Below are 18393 nucleotides of genomic sequence, written 5' to 3' on the forward strand. Positions count from 1 at the left end.
TGAGATCCAACCACACATTTCAGCAGAAATCCAGTAGGGTTACAATTGTGTAACTGCTGTCCCAAGTTAACCAACAACACGTAAAAAAAAAAAAAAAAAACAAACTTCCCTGCTTCACCCACTAACACAAACATTTCTTCAGAGTTTCAGAGGGACTCCAAACTTCTTTGTACTGAAGAGGCATTTTGTCATCTCCTTTTGAGAGCTGAGCCTTCACCAAACAGAATGAGGGATGGAGGGTACTGAGCCAGGACACCCTGAAGTTGGTGGAACATCAGGGTGGTTGGTACCTCATCCAAGGCATGGACACCTGAGCAGGACAGGATTAGTTATGCACCTTCATTCTGCTGCTGGCAATTGCAACATTAAAGACTTAAGAGTGGAGCTTTATGCATATGAACAAATGTTTTAATTGCTTCTAACCCCATTCGTACTATGCTTTCTCCTCTCAGGCTTTATCACATTTTGTTTGCTTACAAACATCTTAGTTTATTAAGTCTAATGATTTAAAGTTTTGACCCGTTGTGTCACATGCAGAGACACTTTCCTACTGTGTTAACATAAAGCTGCTTCTCTAGCATGTTTTCACACATCTGCCTGGCTCAGAATTGGCAGAACACTTCTCCCACAAGACATACTGGGAAGAGTCAACAGCAGAATTAACCAGAAAATCTGCATGGTAAAGACAGATGTTTATACAACAGAAGAGCTACCACTAATTACAGCTATTACAGCACTGAAAGGTATCAGTACAAGTTCATGTTTAATGGAACAATGTGTTAGGATACAAAACATCCTACAAGGCCTGATCTGACCCAATTCCCAGAAGCTGTACTTTATTAACAAGTGTTATTAACTTCAACGCAATTACTCACACAGACAAAGGTATCCACAGACAAGTCCTGATTCAGTAACCTCTATAACATGACTAAAGCTCTGGTATGTGGTAGTCAGCATTGCTTAGAATGACTCAGGTCACTCTAAATATAAGATACTCATTTTGTCTTAAAGTTTTAGAGGTTTTCAAACCATACATAAAGTGATCTCATCATGTGCTGCTTTGCATCTTATTGCTCAATCAGGTCTTGCTAAACAGGAGAGTTAAGTAATTTATTATATAGTACACAGTACTCCATAGAACACACAGTACAGAGAACTCCACTCTAATTCCAGCAGCAGTTTGCTATGTAATTTCAGGAGCAGGTAATAAATTACTGTGTTCTGTACAGTAATTTATAAACCTTTAAAGGTTTATAAGGCTGCAAAGGATGCATTGCATAATGACAGATGCTACAAAGTTACTCTGATTTTGAAACAGTCGGAGAAGCTTCTGATGTTCAGCACTCAAATAGCCACTACAGAACTATCCCTCTATTGTTTGACTTTGTCACTGGGCAGTCACAGATCTGATAAAACTGAGGTAAAGCAACGTGTAAAAGGAGCAGAGGGAAAATGTGTGCAAGTCTGAATTGGGTCACCACAGTGAGTGGATTTATGCTAATTTATACCAGTAAAGATTTGGGCTTGTAACTGGGTACACTAAGTTTTACTCAGAATGTAAATCTCCCCACATTAAGAATCCAGTTCTGGTGTTAAAACCTTCTTGACTTCAAGGAGGTCTCGGTTTCAATTTAAGAAGCAGGGGAGAGATAGGGAAAAGACGCATGAGCCACAATTCTTCTTATTTAAGCTGCCTTTTTTTGGTGTTTAAAAGTATCTCATATCTCATTCCACTCTTGGCTGATTCCTTGTACTAAGGTGGAAGAGATAAATCAGCATTCCAGTGCTTCAAACACACCAAAGCTTTACTATAGCTGTGGGGGTTTTATGGTTGTTAGTCTGAAACACGTTCTTTACCCAAAGTCAGTGACTGCAACAGTGTAAAGAAGAGGCCAGAAGAATTCCCTATGAAAGCAGATTCCCTGAAAGAGATCTATACCTTCTGATGCATGCTCAAGTTCTGCATAAGCTTGTCTGCTTGCCACAGTTCTAAGGGAAATCCTTTGCTCTGAGCAGAGTTCCATCACCAGGAGGAATCCTGTCCCTCACCTTGCCATGGAACAGCTATTTCTCATCTCTGACTGAGATGCATCAAGGACATTTACACAGTAAAGAACACAGTGCTCTTGCCACCTACCTACTCGTCCTTTTTAGTGGAGCAAAAAGGTCTTTATCAAAGTGAAATTAGCAGAAATGCCTGGATTTCCAATTGTGCTAAGCAAGAAGTAGGTATCACATGCACATCTTCCTTGGGGGAGACCAAGAGTCCTTCCAGAACAGACTGTCAAATGGTATCTGTCACTTTTAGGAAGGAACCAGTCTGCACTGAATCCACTCCCAGCTTCAAGTCTCACAACTCTTTGGCTAACAATCTGTCCCTTGCAACAGGATACAACACAGAATAAACTGCTATGAAATAAAATAATGCAGGGCCTTCAAACAGAAGGCTGAAGTCATTGGTACTGCCAAACCCTGAGGTGTTTTCATCAATTTCGTAGACTTTACTAAAAAAACTTGTTTTATTACAACTTTGTATGGAATGAAGCACCCTAAGTTTTCAGAATGAGGTGAAGTACTACCACTCCAGGTGCCACTAAGTTCTGCAAACACTCTCATAAACTGCCTTTCCTGCTGAGGACAGTCTTGGTCTTCATGACTGATGCCCGCTTCCCCCCCATTTGGGCTTTCTTAGCCTGCTTCATTTCAATACACAGATTTACACTGAGGCCCTACAAACCATCATGTTAGCACAACCCAGCAAGAGAGAGCTATGAGAGAGGAACCTGGACTAGCTTTGCCAACCAAAACCACATTCCTACAACAGCTCTCAGCAGAGATGAACATCTATAGTCTATTGAACTTCCTGTAGAAATCCTAGCTCCAACCAAAGACAATACATTTCTTGCAAACCCAGTCTAAATTACCTAAAAGTTCTATGTGGCCATATTGCTTCTGAAGTAAAAAAAAAAAAAAAAAAATATTTTGCTCCTATACTAAATCCAGCTCAAAATCTTTCATAACTCAAAACAGACCTACACTTTCAAGCAGTACAAAGACTTCAGTAGCGAGTAGCAAAATAAAGGGTTGCACCTAATGAATCAGGTCCAACTCATTTAACAGTTCCCTGTGGACAAACTAGAAACTCCATAAATGAAAGCCAAGGAGAGAGACAGTTTTTTTGAAAGATCTTGCCGGACTTTGCTACAATTAGCAGGCAATTTGCTCCTTTTATTTTTTTGGGGGGGTTGAAGCAGCAGGGGACAAGCCATTTGATTGTATGTATGAGGCATCAAGAAAGAATTGGTGCACTGAAATGCAAGACCACGCTGGGAGGTACTTCACCTGCAGATCTGTACATAGGAATTCACACAAGATGTACTGGCTGCAACGGCAGCACGTAGGTGACAGTCTGTGCTATCCCCTTACTGAGCTCTGATCAGTTTTCTTGAACCATCTTATCACGCTGTTGTTGCTGTCTTGTGCTATATATAGCCCAAGTAAACTAATACAGGTGTCTGATGAGTCCTTCATCCAGTGCCATATCCAGGAGGAATCAGAAAATTTCATCTCCAGTGGTATAAGGGGAACAGATCAAGGGCAACTCCTACCAGCTCTCTCTTCGCCTTAAAAGAAAAGGTTCTCTTTACTTGTCCCATTAAGCACATGCTGTTCATGTGCAATAGCCTTGCCTTTTAGAGAGGAGTTCAAAAAGAGCAGGGTACAGCATGGAGGCAGGTTAAGGGGTACAAGGTAAACAGGCTGAAAAAAACCCAACCAAACACCTCACACCAATCATCACCCAGTCCATGCTTTTGTGAAGATCTTTGTTACTTGAAAGTAGCTGCCAAACCTTTTGAACAAACAGTTTTTAGCCTGAAGAGATCACGGGACTGCTTGCTGCCCTTTCTTTGTGGGTGGATGGCATTATTTCTTCTCCACAGCTGAATGGCAATACAGTTTGAAAAATTAATTACAAAATGGGAAAATTGCAAATACTTGTCTGAGCACAAATTGCTTTGTTTGCCTGAAAGGGAAGGTGTTAATATGAAGAATAATCACTCTTGTACAGGCATCTTCAGAGACAACACACATTCACAACCACAGCGGAGTTCCCACAGCAGCTCACATGAACATGAGCACAAGCAGTTCATGCCTCCAGCAAGATTAACTGAGCACTTTTTCAGTGCTCCTCTCCACCCAGAAGCTGGCATTCTCAGGCCTGTGTAAGTGATCTACCACCAGCCATCTGTCTTGCTGTCGTTCCCATTTACCTCGACTTTATGCATCACTGGAAAACAGAACCATGCATTTTGGGAAAATTACTCCCCTACATAATTTGATGACTTGTGGATGGACATAACACACTATAAGAAAAGCAGATCCAAAGGTCAACAGTCCTATAAGTAGACCCTTCCATCACCGCAGGAGTTACTCAGGAGAGTACTTCGGCACCACAGGCCGGTCTTTATGTTGGCATCTTTCACAGTCCTGCACAGGGTTCCCTGATCCTTTCCTTCAACAGCTCCCCAGCTTTGGCAGCATGTGCCACATGCTTTCAGTGCCAAGATCTTGCACAACTTGCAAGTCTAAGACAGACTCTGCTGCCTGTTCTGGGCTCCGGCTGGAGGGAAAAGTGAATGCTCCCATTTTAGCTTTGGATTATTCTGAACACATGATGTCAGATGCTCTGCAGTGAGAAGGCTTCTGCAGCATGAGTGCACACAGGCACAAATGCCCACAACTGCAGGAGATGGGGAGAAGAGCTCAGTACATGTTCTTGGCCAGCCAGGCGACCCTGCTGCATCCTGAACAACAGTGACACAACATGGGTTCTGAATTCAGTGTCTCCTATCTCTAGGTCACAGGTTTCTGCTGTATCAACTATATGTTAAAAAACTCACAGAAAACAATTTCACATGAAAGTAACTGAAAGTTCACTCCCTTCTTGGTATTTGTTTCCATGTTCTCAGTCCTAATGCTCTTAGTCCTAAAGTGGGAGTGCCACTTCCTGACAGACTTCAAGGAGGAGCAGTGAATGCTTCTGGAGCAGCAAACCATAGTGTCTCTCTTCTGTGAGCTTCTATTGCTCAATCTAAACTGAATCTAAATCCCCAAATTTAGGGGGAGAAATATTTGAAAGTAGATCTAAGCATCACAGTAACTCCCCTTTCCTGAGGTGGTCTGATACAGCTTTGTCACCTTTTTGACTGCCAGAGTGCTGAACTGTGCAATGCAAGTCTGTTTTCAAGTCTCCACAGCATCAAAGCCTTCCATAGGCCTTTACTTCCTCCAAAATTCAAAACATAATTTGTCCAGAATTACTGGAAGCAAGCAGCAAACAAATCCACTTAGACACCAAAGAATTCTATCATACTCTGTGAAACAAGCATCACGCTTCAGCTTGCCACTGCATTAAAGAGGGTTTCCCACAGCTTGAGGATACTGTCAGTTTAAGTCTGTAGTCACCCCTCTACCCACTAGCACAGAGCATAGCTCTCATGAAACCTTGCTCAACACAGGACAAGGCTGAAGACCAGAGCAGAAACAGGAACTGCTGGAAAACAGCACTTCTGAAAAGGGCTTGGACAGCACTACACCAAGATATGGCCACTGGCAACAAGCACAAGAAGACAGATCTTTGTGGAGTGTGGTCAGATGGCTGCCACGTACTCCTGACTTGGGAGCTGTTTAACTGTTGGCTACAGAGATAGCCAGACACATCCAGGTGTTATTTCACCAGAGGTCTTAGTAAAGGCTAAATCATCCTGCAGGTACACAGTTAGCCTTCATCAGTGTGTCAAGGAAGACCTGATGAGTAGCAGATACCCAGTTTCTGTAGCTAGAGGTGATGACTGTCATCCTCACAACAGCAGTAAAGCAGACTTCAGTCACTTTGAAATCATGACGTCAAAGGAAAATATGAGAATGCACAAAAATAAAGGAAAATAATTTTTCATTTTCTGGCTTTTCTAGGTGTGAATTTCACTGCGACTTACAACTCCAACTCCACATGCAGTACTTTTTTTTGGAAGAGGGGGTTGTTTCTCACTAAAAACCAGAGAACAAACCATAAAACTCTATACACTTCCCAATCTACAAAACTGTGCCTACAGCCAGTCTTCCATCTCAGAGCTTCATCCCAGATCCCTAAGCTTTCTTTCAGTCCTTTTTACAGTTCCAGAAACATGTTGAGTTGTAGATCCTGAGCACACAATCTCTCTCTACACCCCTGAAATTCGCTTGTCACCTACACAAGAGTGCCACACATGTTTCAGAACCTCTCACTGCAGAATGACACTGGTTCTGTGACTTGCTAAATTCCCTTCAGACAGCACTTGGGAGGCCCCTTCACTAGCCATCCAAGGTGACCTTAAGAGACCCACTGTTTTGCTGACACTGAAGATCTCTGTCCATAAATCCACTGCACACCAAGAGATGCTTGAACAAGACCTTGTAAGACAGAGATGATTACCTTGTCAACTGATCCCATCCCCTGTCAAAAGCAACTATCACAACCTAAAATATTTCTGTTCTCCTTCCTTCCTTGCTTGAAAAAGGACTCCCAAACAGACACAGTAAATTGGATGCATTTCAAGAAGAAATTTAAAACGCATGCACATCAGAGGGCTACAAGTGAAAAGCACAGTCTCTGGGACATTCTGCTTCAGTTCTCTCAGGCCCCAATTATACAAACACACAGACCTGTATTTAATTTTAGTACACAAATCAGCAAGTTTCATAGTACACTTGTGGAAACTAGGGTAAGGACACTCCCATCTGCAGAATCAGGGCCCAAGGCCGTGGCTTCTTACTGGAGCGTAGGCTGAGAAGTATCTCCCTCCACGAGACAGAAGCCAGCAAATTAAGGTCACACAACTGGAATAGAAACTGAAGATAAAAAATCCCCTGCTGGTAAAGGGCAAAGCCACAGTGGATGGATCAGTTTAATTTGGTTCTTTAATTCAGAGGAAAAGCTGCAGACTGAAGAGCTTTCCACTTCTACCTGTATCCACTTGGGCCACTTAAACAAGTGTTGGTATCAAATAGTACTTATTACAGCAAAAAAAAGCCAAAGGATTAAGCCCATGGTCTCACTAATGGGAACTAAGGAAGCACAAGCTTTGAGATGGAGAACACAAGCCTAGAGTATTCCTAATCTTAACTCAAGTATTGGAGCAGTAATTTTAATGCTGTGGCCACCTTCTCACTGTTGTCAAACTGGAACTTATTCAGCTACATCTTACCTCACAGAGGCAGCCTTGCAAAAAGACTGTTTTTACAATCTGGGAGGCATCTGCTCAGCAATTAATAGCACAGTACTCATTTAGCAATATCCCTTTTCCTCCACCCACTCAGCCTGGGCTAAGTTTTTAACACCTCATAGTCTATTCATTCTTGAAATCCATCAGGATGCAAACAAGTACTCAGGGGGATCAAGGATCTATGCCTTCCTTTATATGAATCATTACAACAGGTACTCACCATACTAAAGCCAGTCTCAGTAAAAATACTTTCATGTGAGTTACCCTCCAAGAACATGAATAGAACAGTTGAGTGGAACATATTACCCTACACAGGCTTCTGAAATGCAGCTGCCTCACCCCAAGTGCCTGGCCCTGTAATACGTCCAATGTCATCAGTAGGCTGGTTTGGGGAGTCAGTTGAACTGCTGTTGTCTGACTGCTCCCTTCCCAGACACCATGACTTACACGCCAGGATTTTTTGCGGCTTCAATCACAACTTAAAAGTTTCCTATCACAAACAATGATCTATGCAACGTTTTAGATAGTTTCACAATCTGAGTTGCATTGCTGGTCTTCCAGAAACTTGGCATAGCACACTGACAGATGGTCTATCTGGCATTTGAAGAGCCTTGGTTTTTTTGTGTTGGTCAGATTTAGGAATTTGACCTGCCCCAGGTAGCAGCTTATTGTACTTGCTTTCTGTATTGATACAGAGATAAAGGACCTCAATCACAAGCAGTCCTGCTGAGCAGGACCTGCACAAATGCTGAACAAAAAGCCATCTCGTGCTTTTTACTTCACTTTGAAAAAGATATTTAGACGTGTGACGGTAAGATCTTTCTCCCTCACAATATGTACATGGAGCAGTATAAAGAGAATGGCCAGCATAAAGCAAGTTCTTTCAGGAAACTCCCCAAAGGAAGGACTGAAAAGATCAGTAAGCAGGCCTAGATCTGAAACAAGCTTTGGGATGCTTCTAAAAAGGGATGGTTCTGTGTGTTTTCTTCTCCCATCACTTAAAATCATCCAGATAAACACATACACACACAGAGCAAATGCAGATTTCATTTATCATATCCCTACCACTGTCTGGTTAATTTTTTTGCTCATAAAACCAAGCAGATGCACACAAAAAAATCCTGTGAATTTCAATCTTCCCTGTGGGATGATGATTTTACTGTTATTATTTCTACACACACGTTCCTGACAACTCTTTAGTTTATTGCAACTCCCAAAAAAACTCAGAAAATGTGAACTAACCCAGGTTTTGAGGACAAGAATAAGTGATGATGCAGACAGCTGCAAGACATAACCTTGTCAAAGTATGAAATTGCAAGGCCATGAAAACAGAAAGCTCATGTACATGCCTATAGACAGGGCTGTACTCGTGCTCTTGCATGATAGTTGTTACTCACTGTCACACACACTACTTTTGCATCAGCTGTTGCTGTGGACCTCAGATCTAAAGAGCTGCAGAGGCCATTAGATGCCTAATCACCCGTGATTAATTCAAATGGAGCTTTCCTATTCACAGGAACACTCCCTGCTTCCGAACAAGAACAGCAGACTGTTCCCAATTGTGTCTCAACATGCTCTATAAAGTGTGATGAAAGAAGACAAGAAATTTTCCTCGAGAAAGACAACAGTCTACTGGTGTTTAATAAACTTGTACATTCAGTTCTTCATGAGCGCAGACTTTTATTACCTGTGGCAGGCCAAAAATGCTAAGCAATACACGCCTCTGGGATAGTCCCTTTAAAGCTCTCAGAGCCCACATTAACATGCCAAACACGCTAAGGTTTAACTTCTCTTTGTCTCTCTCACAGTCCCATCTGCTGTTTCCTTAAAGTGAGACCCAGTTTCAACAGCACACACCACTCACACACGGAAAGATACATTCTGGCAGGTTTGTAGCTACATCTGCTGCTACTTGCATAAGCCTTATATATTTTAGAAATGGTAAGTCACGTCCTTGGCAGCCCATTCTCACCTGTGTACTACAGCAGACAAAAGCTAAGTAGGTTTCTCTGAATCAGGCTCTAGCTTCAGGGTACGTGTAGGTGGAACTATTTTGCACAGGCAGTCTTTCTTACTCAAGCAAGAAGGTGGATGCACGGTAAGAATTTTTACAAAACATATATTATTCAGATAATTCACTTCTACAGCACCCAGAATTGAGCATTGAAAAGGCACTGTATATCTCATAGATAGGGGAGAACATCTAGAGTGAAGAGATGGGACAGGATGGGGAGGGGACACAGACAGGGATGACACAAAAAACCCCAAAACAACAACAAAAAGAAAAACAACAACAAAAAACCCACACACACCAGGTTCTATTAAAGGTCTTCCACCAAGACACCCAAAATCATCAGTCCTAACCAAATGTCACACCCAGAGTCCTTAGATGACACCCTAAGCTCTTTCAAAGATTTCGTGGTCACTCCCTGCCTCAGTTTCCTCAGTTACACAATCACGAGTTTAATTCTTACTTGCTAATGATGACAGAATGTGGATAACAGTTGGGGGGGGGGGCTGTTTTCTCCATTTAATCTGGCACAACGCCCATGATTTACTGCTTGGTCTCATGCAAAAGCTCTGAGATTTGGGGGTTTGGTTTTTGGTTTTGTGGGGTTTTTTTGTTTGTTTGTTTTTTTACAACTCCAGAAGCTCCACCCTTGGCTCAGCACATCCAGTTTCAACAGAAAATGGCCAGAAATTCTCTCCCCAGTGTGAAATTTCATGTGGAAGAAGCAAGCCAGCTGCACCAGCCACGTTCTGCTTCTATAACCACTGTGAAATGTGAAGAGATGCATAAACCTACATGGAGAAAGAAAAGCTCTTCCAGTACAGCGCTGAGGGATTAGGAAGCACATGTACAGGGTAGCTAAACCTTTCTCTTGACATCAGTTATGCCAGGTGACCTCTTGGCACTTCAGTTTCAGCCAGACAACAATGTAAATGTTATCGTACGTAAAACGAATTGTTATCACAACAAAAAGAGGTGCTACAAGTTTCCAGGTAAGCCAAGACAAATAGGAAACTAAAATGGTTAAAACAACACATAAACAAAAGAAAACAACCAAACATCACAGAAACATATGGCAGGAGCTCCACAAAGAGCTGGCCCAAACCAGCTCTCCAAATACACCCAGAGGGTGAAAGAAGCATCTGCTCCCACACACATGTTGTGACCAGTGTCTGCACCAGCAGCCAGCACTATGAAATAAACAACTCCAGAAAGCACACAGAGCCTTACCTGCTGCCCTGAACCTTCCCCACTGGGCGCTGCCTGCTCCACCTAGGCAGGGCTCTCCTCCAGAACCTCCCCCACCTCCAGAGCAGCCAGACCACTTATTCCTACAGTAAATACAATTTAACACAGCTGCTTTTAACATACACCCCTGCAAACTGAGCCCACCCACCACAGGACCTACAAACCTCCTGCCCAACCCCAAACCTCATCAGCAAAACTGATGTCCCTGGGCACATGGGCGCTTTCAGACAATCATAGCCCCTGACAGCTGCAGCTGGCATCCCTCAGGGAGCCCTAAGCTCTGTGGAGGGAAGAAACAAATTGAGAAATTGTTAAAAAATAGCTGCTTTCCTCCCAGTCTCCTGCCCAGGGCTGTTAATTAAATCCCCAGTGAGAGAAGCACACTAGTCCCGCAGTACTTTTCACAAACACCTGTGGAGAAATGAGAGCTTTGACCAGGGCTGAGGCTGGGTTGGGCAGAAATTTGGAAACCCCTTTCTTCTCCTGGTAGACTGCAAAGTGTCTTGGGATCTGTTTTCAAATTAGCAGAATATTTCAGGAATCACAAGGCTCGTGTTCTTGTAGTACACATGAAGCCATGGGCTACTGTGAAATGGCCACCAACTGAGGCATAATATTGCTTTGAAAACCATGAGGTGATACAAGGCCAGAGCACATAGTTAGTGCAGATTTTATAATATCACTGTACATCCAGGAGTCACTGTATGATTTTACATCCTACTCTGGCCATCCCGGCAAACTATCCCTTTATCTCTCCCTTGTGTTCACATCCATCTTTACAATGAGTATGAAAACAAAAGAAACTTTTTTCAACAGGCTTCTGCCTTCTAAAACAAACAAAATAAAATGTGTGGTTGGAGCTATGAGTTTTCTTGATGTATTGGAACCATCACCCAACTTCATGGGAAGGACCACAGAGCTGATAGAAGACTCTGACCTACTTGATTTCCCAGGAAGAAGCCTTGGTATTTATGAGCTGTGAAGTCTGTTCTTCTCTGTCAGAAAAGAAAGCTATAAGACCAAGACTTATTTCATTCCTCCCACACATCACTCCTTTAAAAGTACCACACCACTGCTCTAGGTTGATACACTTTATTCAGTTTTCTTCACTGTTCCCAGCTTGTCCTTAGAGCTGATGAAGTCCCTTAGAGCTGATGAAGTCCCTTGCCCCATAACCTGACGGTAAAATTCACAATATACAATGCACACAAGCTCCCAACTGGCTGCCAGATGGCAAGAAAGCCATCTGATTTCTATTAACTTCATAGGATTTGAACCCAGGAGTTGAAGAGCCCCATATCTAGCAGCCAGTCTTGGCTGAGTCAGTTCCCTGTTGCCCTCCTTTCTTTGAACATTCAGATTCCATTCACACAACAAGACACGTGTCTAGCCAAATACCACCTCCAGCCCTAGCTAAACTAAATCCAGCAACCCACGTGAATGATGAGCACAAACTTAACTACGCAAATCTCCGAAATACATTATCTGAGCAGACACTTGGGGTGATCTCTCCTATGGCAAGTATAGCCAAACCACCTGCACTGTCTTCCAGAAAAAGCACTTTAAATATAGTAATGATTTTAAATTCTTCGCTTAGTGTAACTGCTCACATCACTTTGCAGACTTAAAGCCATGAGGCAAAGGTATGTTAATCAACCCAGATTTATGGCAAAGCTTAGAACAAAACCCACTCTCTGCCCATAGTGTTAAGCAGTAACTAGAAACACAATCTTCCTGTATATTAACACCTCCTCTTCCCGGTGTCATTGAGGATAATGAGATAAAAACTGCAGCAACATAGCATGGAATGGAAATTAGTTGGAAGTCTTTGATAAGATTGTCTTCATTGCAAGGTGATACTGCTTTGTTAGTTTCCAGCTGACACACAGAGAACTGGTAATAGCCTTGTGTTATTACATGGAGGCTGAAATGGATGCATTCCCATTTCTTCAGTTGAAAACTGAATGTCATGCGTTGATTTACTATTCAGCCTAGAAGTGTCCTTCATGACTTCAGACCTCAGGCAGTTGGCCTGAGAGCTCACCCTAGAACTGCAGATTTTGACAGGAAAATTCTGTTAGATGTTACACCATAACTTTGTTTGAAGGGTGTGGAGGAAATGCTGTCCAACCTGTTAACTGCGTAAAAGGTCCTTTGAACTGTAGTTACCTGTTGGCACAGAGCTCAGTTAGGCAATCTTAAATGTTTGCATTTGATTATACATATAAAGAAAATGTGAAGCTGTGTCACATTGAACTAAGATAATTTCAAAAAGACGTGGATAAACGGCTCAGGAACACACTGCAGGAACACCTAGAGGTCTCTGCCAAGGGAAAAACAGATGAGAGAGACCTCAGGTCAGCCTTTTATGTTAATTCATCTGATCATTCATCCATCTATACTGTCACCATCCTCCTCTGAAGTTCATGTTGCAGACTCACATGCACAGAAGCACAGCAATGGGCAGTTATCAAGGTTTTTCATGGGACTGGTGGTAGCATAAGAACACACACAAGAGAACAGTATACGGTATACAGTATACAGGCACCCCACACTCCCTGTGGCCAGGCTCCCGGTGGGTATTTGTTGTGTAGTGTGGAAGAGCTGGTAATGGGGAGACTACCAGAGATACAGAAAGGCAGCTGCTTTGGTTAACACTGTGACTGTTGTAGAGGAAAAACTTAGGGATGACTAAGGGAGGGAAAAGACAAAAGGAAAAAGATGCTTAATGTCAAAGGGCTCCAATGCACATCCTGATTTTTAGCATCAGCTCTTTTGGGTTTACCCACATTTCTATGGAATAATTCCTGTGTGGCGGGAGAGAAAGTAAATGTAGTTCTGTAGGCTATATGCCAGAATATTCAGGACAGTTGTAGATGATTTATAACTTAGAAAAGACACTGAGATCAGTGCTTGGACCACACTGGCTCTTTCTCTATGACAAGGCACAGGTCTACATAACACAGAGGGATTAGGGCCTATCCATCCATTGAAGACACTCATGAGACATCAGGATTCTGATGCCAGGGAAAAAAAAGTTCCCACTTACTGCCTCCTGGCTCTGCCTCATGAGTTGCAGCATATCATGTGCACCACTAGTGTTTTAGCCTCTTTATTTGCTTACAAAGCAGATGTTTGACAGGCATAGAAATAATTCCTTCAAGATCTGCAACAGCTGTGGCCAGCATTCAGATAAGAGGCCCAATATTTCTACAGCCATCCAGCCAAGGCCTTATGCAACTTGGTTAAATTGCCTTTTGAGACGCTGCCTTGCCAGCTCGAGTAAGTGGCAGATACCTCTCTATGGGAGAAGAAATAAGTCTTTTGTTAGACGTCAATTTGCTTTTCCTTTGGGCTCAAATTTTGAAACACTTTATTTTTTTCCTCTGTATTGTTTTGGGAAGGTTTTCATAATGTGGAGTCTTCGTGCATCCAAACACGTGCTGCTCCTGCCTCTGCCAACCTTCTGTGCTTTGGTGTGGAGGCACGTCAACTCTGTCTCTGTATGAACACAGAGCCTTCCTGAGGTCCATGGTGTTGAATGTCCGTTTTCATAACCCTAGACCTCCTCCTGTCTGCCTGACACTGTTTACTCTGTGCAGGGTAGAGTCTACAGTTGATGTGTGAAGTTTAAAAGATTCTCTTTCCAGAACTAAATTATCATTCTGTGATCATTCATTAAGGAAAAGAGAAACCAGGCTGAACTCATCAGTATCCTTTGGGTATCTGTCAACAAGCAAAGGAATGTCCCAAGACAATTTTACACACAAAATGGAAAATGTGGGAAGATATAATACAGAGGTACTTACCCTCTGTGGACACAAGCCGTCAGCAGTAGCTCAACACTGACCTAGCATTGTACCTACTTAGTAAAGCAAACCCAGTGTCAGGAATCAGTGCGTGGTCGTGCTGCAGGTTCGGCTCTTGCTGGTTAAAATATGTTTTTGCTATAGTCCATATCTATGGTATCATCACAGCTTCTTGGTTCACTGAAATCACATCTGACTCAGAATTTAAACGCAAGAGCTGAGTACGTGGGGCAACAGCAAATCTACCCGGCACATTTCACCTGTGGTTTTGGGATGCTAGAAGTAACAGAATATATGCTGATGCCATGGAAGACCTGACACCAAAGTAGATGGAATTAATCCACAGATCTTTAATTAGGAACACTATGGAAAAAATTAAGGTAGAACAAAAACTTTCAAATTTCCAGTGACAAGCTGAGAATAAAACTGAGCTTCATCAGTTCAGACATGAATTTCCTCAGGCTTGATTGCTCTGGGAGTGGTCATCACAGAGGCAGATCTAGGAAATAGAACAAACATGAGTGAAGTTCAAACCAACAGCACACGACCACTCTTTGCAAAACAGGAGTCACAAAACAGTCAAAGGAACTACTAACACTTCACCCTTCTATTGCACCTCCCTTTGAAGGACTTCAACAAAGACATGTCAGATTGTGATGCTTTTACTGATGCACATGGCTATCTATGTGACCTCATTTGATTTTATGGTTCAAAGCAGTATCTGAAGTACAAAGGGATCAGACTCCTGCCCTAGCTGATGCCGTGTCAGTCAATTTAGGATTGTTTTTTACTGATGAAAATATCGAGTCAATAATTACTGATGCTTTCTCTTGCCACTAGTCTTGATATTCAGAGTCCAATGTAACATCATTAAAAAAACAGAAATCTGAAGATGAAGGTACTAGTCAAGGAAAAATGGAGAGGTGTTAAGCGCTGCTCTCAGTGGTTGATACACTGCATACACAACATTACTTACTGCATTAAAAGGTATGAAGATCTCTGGCCTGCTCTTACACTTGGTCTTTCAGATTCAGATGAGGGATCATCTTAGCTTTTCCTTGCACTCATGTGAAAGATGCCTGAAGACAGGCCCCCAGAGGTGTGGGTAAGCTGAATCAGGAGCCTGTTCTGTGCTACCCTTCCCCCTTTCTGAAAGAAAGGTCAACCCACAATGGCAATTCCACGGTGAGTAAAGTGGTGATCATTAGATCATCATAGCATGGCATACTCCTATTGTTGTCATGATCATCCTCATAAAGAAATCTTCACGAGGCTTCTCTTGGGTGTAGCTGTCATTAATAAGCATTTCCTCTTGCAGTTTATTTCAGTTTGGTTAAATGATAATTCCACTAAGAAACAGTGCCCATAAAGCAATGGTATGTATGACATGATCCTGCAGATGGTTAACATTTAAAAGAACTAAAAACATCTTAGATGCTTTTAGGGACATTTCACAGTAGTGAGAAATGAAATTAGATTAGATGAATTGGATTAGAATAATTTTTTTCTGGCCTATACTATCGAGGATTTCTAGGAGCTTGAAATCACATTGTGAATCCATTCTTTGAAGTGGAAAGAAATGGATAAGAACTTCCTAGAGAATTTCTGCTGTTTCTTTAATTCCCAGGTGCAAATTTTGTTAATTCTTCCCCTTTTACACCCCTTCTCTGAATTTTAGGTGAGTGTTTAGAGAAAGTCCTCCTGAGCTCTGGCCAGGCTTATTGAGGTAGGGACTGCCTGTGTGTCCCCTGCCTTTACATCACCTTCACAGCCCAAGACTGGGGCTTCTCTACTCTGCCATGATCCAATCAACATCTCTGAATATTCACTAGAATCTTTCTGACTTTGTGTCATGTTCAAGTGTTGAACTACCCACTAATACCAGAGATGCTTCAGTGTGGGAATCAGATCCAATTAGACACTGTACCTTCATGTTTCATCCAGTAGCCCACATTTTGAGTCAAGGCAAGCAACTGAAATGCTGACCAAGGGGAATGGAGTCCTCTTATTAATCTGTGGCACAGATCAACTCAAACCACAGCTGCTCAAGAAGATGAGAAAGAATGCTTTGAAGCGCCAGTGCAGCCCTGGGAGTTGTTTCACAGCAAATATCTTCATTGTAGTGTTTCTCTTTACTCAAGTATTTCTGTTTCTTGGCAGTTCTCATTGATGGTGTTTTAGCTTACAGAGGTTCTTCAGAATGGTCAAGATCTTCCCTTCCCCTGTACAATTGCTCAACATGGTCACAATTTTGAGACAAGTTGTGTTAGTCAAGGGCAGAACTTTGACTGCCATACTGGAATTTTGCATTTGCAACTTTTTGGTTTAACTGTCAGGTCAGACATCTAGCTGATATATGTAGAAATAATCTTCTGTGGACACAACTCAAATGCATCTGAGTGTCCAATGAGAGAATTATTGTTTGCAACTGATTGCACTTAGAGTTGCAACACAGGGGAGAGTGGTTTTTTTGCTTTTTTCCCCCTCGTCGCCTTTGGAAATTTCACAACCTACAGTTAGCCAGACTCTGAGTCTGAGCTGAGGATCTTGCAACACTGGTTTATCTATGCCACTGAAAAACAAATCTGTACAGTGTCATAACTTTCATTGATCCACCAGGTTGGATCCAAGCTGATAGCAGATCCAATGCAATCTCAGGCAAAGAAAAAGAATAAAATCAGATCTGTTGATTCAGACTGATGTGGAATTGCAGCCTGGCAGCACACAAACAGACTGCATGGCCCAAAACTTCATTCAGGACAAACTCTGACACAGTATAGTAAGGCAGACATGTCCCCATCACAAACAGAAAGATTCTAGTCTCCCGGGACCTGTGAGGTACAGCCAGAAGAGGTACTACAGACTTCCTACAGTGCAGGGTCTTTGAAAGCTACAGCCCAGGGCCAGAGGCCCAGATGCTCCTCATGCAGATAACCTCACATAATCAATGTTCACTAGTCTTGCTGATGAGCTTTATAAACGCTCTCATTGATGCTCTTGGCATATATGACCTGGCTGGTTTTGTTTGCATTTTTCTCTCTATTTTCTCCTACTACGTTAATGTAGTCCTCCCTACACTCACTATTGCCTGGATCTGTCCCATGATCTTGTTAATGATGTCATGAGCAGGGTTACGACCACTTGTGACAGCACATGCAAAAATAACCCTTCAGGAAATAAGGAAGCCACTGGAAGGACTGACATACCAGGAGGCAGGAATACCACTTCTGTGAGAAATGTCTCATGTCAATAAAACATTAAAGAGGAGGAAAAGTATGTGGCGCGTAAGGCCCTCTGCATCGAGCATTGGATTTTCCTTTAAATCTCATTCCAGGCTCAACAGAGAGACAAAGGATCATGGACTTCACGTTGTTTCATCTCCTTTGTTCTGCATTCTTGAAGGGAACAAGTGAAACCACGAGGACTGACCTTTCCTAGAACCTCTTCCGCTTTTCCTGGAAATCAGTCTTCAGTCACATGATAGGGTTTTACTGCTCTTTAGGAATTCCAGATCCTGAATGAGGCAGACTGTAAACAAGGAAACCTGACACCTCAAGGACAGAAGGAGAGAACAAGATGTCCATAGCCACACTGGAGTGTTTTCAAGGACTGCAATGTGTTCTGTGATTTGTTTATAAATGTACCTGTCTCTGAGTGTACACACACATCTATACACAGTCCTACAGAGTACATACTATCATTTTTTCTCCCATATCTCTGAAAGCAGAAAGACTCAGTCATAAACAAAGTGGTATTCTCTAGGACAGGCACTGCTCTTTCAGCCCAGTAGCTATCACAGCCCTCCCCTTGTGTCTGCAGCTCTGTGGTTTCAAACCCAGTTGTTTTCTAGGATAAGGCAGGGATTGCAGGGCCTTGTTTGTGGGTGCAAGCAGGTACATGAGCACCACAAGCTGTCACTCACTAACGGCCTCTTTTGGCTAGTTGGTTATTAAAAACCAGTCCGGCTTTTAAGGACCATAGCTGACTTTGTGGCTGCTGGAAACAAGACATGGGCTGGGTGCTGAAGGGCAAACAGATGATTTTTTTGGCAAATAAGAAGCAC

At 42.5% G+C, this 18393-nt stretch overlaps 1 long non-coding RNA gene across 1 annotated transcript; it reads right to left on the reverse strand.

The window, feature by feature from the left end:
• Nucleotides 1-14657: 14657 nt before the first annotated feature.
• Nucleotides 14658-17953, reverse strand: LOC113946021. The gene is made up of 2 exons (XR_003527265.1): nt 17760-17953; nt 14658-14829 (listed from the first exon to the last, which is right to left on the reverse strand). It is a non-coding gene; the product is annotated as an uncharacterized LOC113946021 (long non-coding RNA).
• Nucleotides 17954-18393: the final 440 nt, after the last annotated feature.

This window comes from Corapipo altera, unplaced genomic scaffold (genome assembly GCF_003945725.1).
Source record: "Corapipo altera isolate COAL_440 unplaced genomic scaffold, ASM394572v1 55, whole genome shotgun sequence".
NCBI classification, from domain to species: domain Eukaryota; kingdom Metazoa; phylum Chordata; class Aves; order Passeriformes; family Pipridae; genus Corapipo; species Corapipo altera.